Source organism: Carlito syrichta, unplaced genomic scaffold, assembly GCF_000164805.1.
Source record: "Carlito syrichta isolate Samal-C Ts95f unplaced genomic scaffold, Tarsius_syrichta-2.0.1 Scaffold153877, whole genome shotgun sequence".
Classification (NCBI taxonomy): domain Eukaryota; kingdom Metazoa; phylum Chordata; class Mammalia; order Primates; family Tarsiidae; genus Carlito; species Carlito syrichta.
The window spans coordinates 24,828-30,560 of NW_007097973.1; positions in this window are offsets into that span (position 1 = coordinate 24,828).

Sequence of the window (5,733 nt, forward strand, 5' to 3'; positions counted from 1 at the left end):
CTTCGGCTGGGACGAGATCCGGGACACCACCGTGGTCTGCCTTCTCCTCGTAACCTTCGTCTTCGTGGGCTTTCGTATTTGACGGCAAGGGGGAGGGAGGGGGAGCTGCCCCAGCCAGCCCCAAGAAAACGGCCTTTCCCGTCTTCTGAACCTCTGGCCTCCCGTCGTCTACCTCTGCTGGGGTCCTCCTCCACCCGCCCAGCTTAGCCGGCGCCCTGCTCACCCCTCCGGAGGAGGCGGCCTTTCGATGCCTGAAACAGAGGCCCCCAGACGAAGAGTCCCGAAAGCCCGGGAGTGAAGGGTTTTCCGGAGGCCCTTGGGTGCCCGCTTCCAGGGGTGGCCCTTCTGGTGTCAACTTCTGGGGCACTCGCTCTAGCTGTGTTGTGAAGCCCTGAGCAAGATTGCGGGGCCCCTGCCCCCACATCTGCGCCGTGGGGCTCCTCTGTAACCTTGAAATGTGCGATGTGGCCCGTGGTTGACTGCCAAGAGAAAGAATCTGGGGTTATGCGAAACTTGTCTTTCTGTGAGCGCCCCAAGCCACCGGTGAGACCTGATTCAGGGTAAGAGTAGGATCTGTGGAAAGCATGCCATCCCCCCTCTGTGGTCAGCCTCACTGCATTCCGCTTTCTGTTGGTGGCATGTGAGAGTGGGAAAGCAAGGTCATCAAGCACAAGGAAGGAGTGTTCCTGTGCCCTGTTTCTCTAAGGTACCACCTTGGAGAAGTTACTCTGTGGGCATGACAGCAGAGGAGTACATCGTTTGTTCTCTTGACACCTGTCACACTTTAGTATCCAGAGTTCTAGTCCACAGTGATAACCACATGATGCTAGTAGGGCCAGGCTCATCCTTGGGACAGCATACCTGACACCTGATCATCCCTTTACCAGCCAGCCCCCTCCTAGAAATAGCATGACAAGACTCAGAGCTTGAGTCCCTTGAGTGGCCCGTGCTCCTGTTTAGCTTGCCGTGCTTACCGCAGGCCCCACAAGTCCTTTAAATAAGGCTTCTTGAGGCCCGCAGAAACTGAGGGTTTGAAATAGGCCTGCGGAAAGACAGGAGGCTTGCTGTTCAAGGTGGAGACTTGGTTCGTGATGCAGATTTGGCGGAAGGTGTTTTTTTTCCTATTTGTAATTAATGTTAAGCAGTTGGTCATCATGGTCAGGGATGCAGTAGTAAGGCTTTCTTAACCCTGAGTCGTTGGACATGGAGTGTGGGTTGGCTGTGAGATTGTAGGTGCTCAAGTGTTTATGCACGGGGACTGAGCATAAAGATGTGGAAAGGAAAGCCCTTACAAGAGGTCTAAGGCAGGGATGGGGCCAAGTCTAGGGTCTACACAAAGCCAAAAATGGTTTTGTATATTATTGAGTGGAATGCCTGTCATCAATGTTTTGTGTAAAATCCTTATATAAATGGGTAAATCCACAGCTAGTTCAGCTGGCCTCTTGAAAGCCAATCAGTGTGCCAACCCGTATCCAGAAAAAAAAGAAAGAAAATGAAACTGCTAGATTATTTCTTGCCCCAGAGGTCGGGGGTAAGCTCCTAGGCTACTTTGAAGTGACCTTGGATTCAGTAGTAAAGATCCGGTCAGACCTCCTTGGCTCAGTGGAGGTCGATTTGTGGAGATGGGGAATATACACTTTTAGAAAGAACATGTATGTTATGTTGCATATTTGGAAAACGAGGTACTGTCTTGTTTTTTAAATACAAACTACAGGAAGTGGAGCTTAGCAAAATGTACTGAGGCTAGTGATTCTCAGTCAATAAAATGGGGCATAACAAAGTCCTCGGGGCAAGGGCTTTTTGTTTCTATCAAAAGGGGTTGGGTCCTGTTTTGGCTTTGGTTTGTAAAAGCACTGGTGGGCTATAATAGCATGGGGCCCTTGACATAGATCTCTCAGAGTTTGTTTTCTCTCAGTGGAGAACCACAGCCAGGGTTTCTCGTGACCCTAGAACCTAGAGGTACAGAGAAAGCTCCAGAAGGTTTCAGACTGGGAGTGGGTCCAGACTAAGTGAAGTTTCTGGAACAGTTCATGATACTCTAAGCAGGGTAGTCTATCAAGTTTATTAACCAGTATCCAACCGTAATCCTTTCCCATGGCCCCGAGCTAGGCCCACTCTACTTTGTTAATCTCTATCCCTGCCTGCCTCTACGGCCTCTAGTCTGAGGTCAGATTTGATCTCTATGGACCCTACATCCTACCCTCCCTAAAACTGAGTCTGGGCTCTTCATGGAAAAGGAGGTATGGGGAGGCTTTTTGAAGGACCCCAACTGGCTCCCATGGTAACATTTCTGCCACCCTCCCCCATCCCCACCATACCCCCAGATTGTCCTGAGACTTTCCTTTCTCTGCTTCTTACCTACCTAGACAAGAGGAAGCTGAACTAGACCATGGACCTTAGCCCCTGCCTTCTAGGAACTATTCCCCCATTACTGATGGTGGATGAAGGTGCAGAATCTTGATTCTTTTTCATTTTTTTTTTTTTAAATCACAAAATTCCCTAGAAATTTGGAGAGTCGGCCAAATGGGGCCCTGTTGGGCTCTGTGAAGTGGGCATGGGATGGGGTGCAAGTATACTATGAGACTGAGTGGTTTGTTCATTTTTTATTTTGTTTTAAAGCTGGGGGTACAATTCAGAGTTAGGAACGTAAGTGGTCACCGTACAGGCGAAGTTTGGGCCTCCCACTGGTCCTCATTTCTCCTGGTTTGGGATCAGGTACCCTTACTGATGTTCTGTACCCCCCTTCTTTCAGCAGTGATCTGCTCCTGCCAATCTCATGTGGTATTAGGTAATGTCAGGCATGGTTTATAAATGGGAAGACGCAAGAATCAAAGATGTGCATGTCTCAGGCAACTACAGTATTGCCTTTGGACTTGATCAGGACTTTATTCTTCCTAAGCCCAAACTGCTTTTTCCTCCTTGTCGGGCTTTATTTATTGCTGGGTGACATGACTTGACAGACCCCAGTGTTGAGGGAGTTTTCCCTACTCCCTTCCTTCTGAGGTTCTGGCGTTTCATTCACTGGGTGCAGCTCTGTATGAGCAAAGTTGATTAAGGATAGCATACCGTAGGCCATAGAGTTGTCTGTCGGGTCATGATTGACTTTGAAGGTCCTTATAGCCTCAGCCTGAGCAGCCATCAGTACTCCTTTTTGCGGGGGAAGAGGGAGATACCTGTTTTTCAAACTTGTGGGCCTCCTGTAAGGTCACCAGGCCCTGCGAAAACAGGCTGAGAGAAGGGACAACTGGTAAGTGGTGGTACTGCCTCAGCCCATGCTCTCGAATTCCGTACTCTAGAAAAATGGGCTCTAGCCTGGTCTTGCCTCCTCTCATTCCTCAGCTCTGTGGTGAAGCCACATAGAGCCACCTGCCCATGCACGCGAATCGTGAGGGAAAGCTGGGCACAGTGATGAACACCTGTGGTCCTGGTTACTTGGGAGGCTGAGGCAGGATTGCTTAAGGCCAGGAGTTCAAGGCTAGTACGTAATGATTGTGCCTGTGAATAGGCACTGCACTCCAACCTGGGCAACACAGCAAGACCCTGTCTCTGTAAATAAAAAAATCAATGGAGGAAGACCTGCTTTGCCTACCCTTAGCAGCTCAGCTCTCAGATCCAGCTTGCAACCCTGGTGGGTTTGTGCAGCGCAGCTGAGTGTCTCTCTGTTAATGTGTTAAAGCCATAGTGAAAGTTGGTCCGGACCTCATGACCTTGCATATGCCAGAAACACTCAGTGCTCTGTCCCATGCAGAAAACCCATGCAGAGTTCATCTCACACCATCTGTCCTGAGGTCACAGTGTAACTGTGGATCTAGCCATCGCACCGGTGTCTTAAGGCTGGGGTCCCGTCACTGATCTTGCGGTCGGTTGGCTCTCCTTCCCATCCTGTCTTTGTCCCTTCACCATTCACACCCTCATCCCTGGGAGGGGACCACTACTGGCCAAAAGAAGGCCTGTTTGAGGAGGCCAAGAGCAGGCTCAGATTCATGGGTCAAAGGCCATAGCCAACTGTGTTTGGCTGGCACAGTGTCCTAATATAACTTTAGCCAACATTTAAAACTTGGTCATAAAAATAGAGATCTCTGACCTCTCAAAAAGTGAGCAAATCTGCCAGGGTGCAGTGGCTCACACCTGTAATCTCAGCACTTTGGGAGGCTGAGGTGGAAGGATTGCTGGAGCCCAGGAGTTTGAGACCAGCCTGGGCAACATAGCAAGACCTTGTCTGTGCAAAAAATCCAAAAGTTAGCCAGGTGTGGTGGCACAGGCCTGTAGTCCTCACTACCCAAGAGCTCAGCTGAGGTGGGAGAATTGCTTTAGCCCAGGAAGTCAAGGCTGTCGCGAGCTGTGATTGTGTCACTGCACTGCAGCCTGGGCAACTGTGAGACTCCGACTCAAAAAAAAAAGCAAATCTGCCACCACTGAGCTCACATACCTGCAGTGGCACCATGGGAGAAGCTGAGTAACATCTGCCCTTTTAGATGAGGCGTTGCTTCCAGTTTGCTGTGCTTCCAACAGACGTGTAGTATAAAAGCCCTCTGTCCACACACTTGCACCGTTTTTTCCATAGTAGGGAAGTATTTATTTACGCCAGGTCCATCGAGAGGGATAACCAAAGAAAAAGACTGCATTTCCAGAAAAACAGGTGAGAGTATTTCTTTGTGGAAACTGCTTTGCAGTTTCACCTTCCTGGCCCCTGTAGGCGTTTGAGTTTGCAAATTCCTATGCTACATCATATGTTGCTGCAAGAGTATGCACTTGATGCAGTAGGCTGAGTATAAATCTTATCCTCATTGTGGGATATGGAGAATCTTTTGAGAGGTCTACAGCAATGGCAAGTTCTTAGACAAAAGTCAGAGATCTTTTGGTAACACCAGTTCCTCCCCTCAGCCTTTTTGTGCACAATCCTTGTATACATTGGGATAAACCTGCAGCAAGTCCAAGTTGGTCTCTTGGAAACCATTCGATTCTCTCTAGCCTTGGAGGTCAGAGGCAAGCTCTTAGCCACAGCTTTGCAAGGACCACATGATTTGGTGGTAAAGATTTGCGCCCACTCTGGTTCAGTGAGCCTTGACTGGTTAAAAAAAAAAGTACATTTAATGTTATTATATTTCATATTTGGAAACCAAGGAAGAAAGCTTAGGAAAATAGGCAGAAGCTAGTGATTCCCAAACAAGGAGGTAGACGTAACAGACCTTGAGAGACAGGGAACTCTGTTTTTATCAAAAAGGGCTGGGAGTTTTGTTACTTAGGGATTTTTAAAATTTTTATAAAGGCCCTGATGGTGTCTAGTAGGTAGGACATTTCTCGTGGACCCCTTGATAATAGACCCTCAAGTTTGTTCTCGCTCACAGAAGATCACACCCAGGAACATTCTCTAGGGGCCCTGGAACCTGGAAACAGTAAGTTCCAGAAGGTTTCAGGCAAAAGGGAGGGACTCGACTGCCTGGAATCTTCCAGTACAGCAGTCCCCAACCTTTTTAGCATCAGGGACTGGTTTCATGGAAGACAGTTTTTCCATAGACCTGGGGGGGGAGGCAGGCTGGATATCATCAGGTGTTAGATTCTCCTAAGGAGCATGCAACCTAGATCCCTCGCATGCAAAGTTCACTGTAGTGTCCACGCTCCTGAGGGTCTAATGCCTCTGCTGGTCTGACAGGAGGCAGAGCTCTGCTTGCCTGCCACTGACCTGCCATGCAGCCTGGTTCCTAGCAGGCCACTGACCGGTACTAGCCTGTA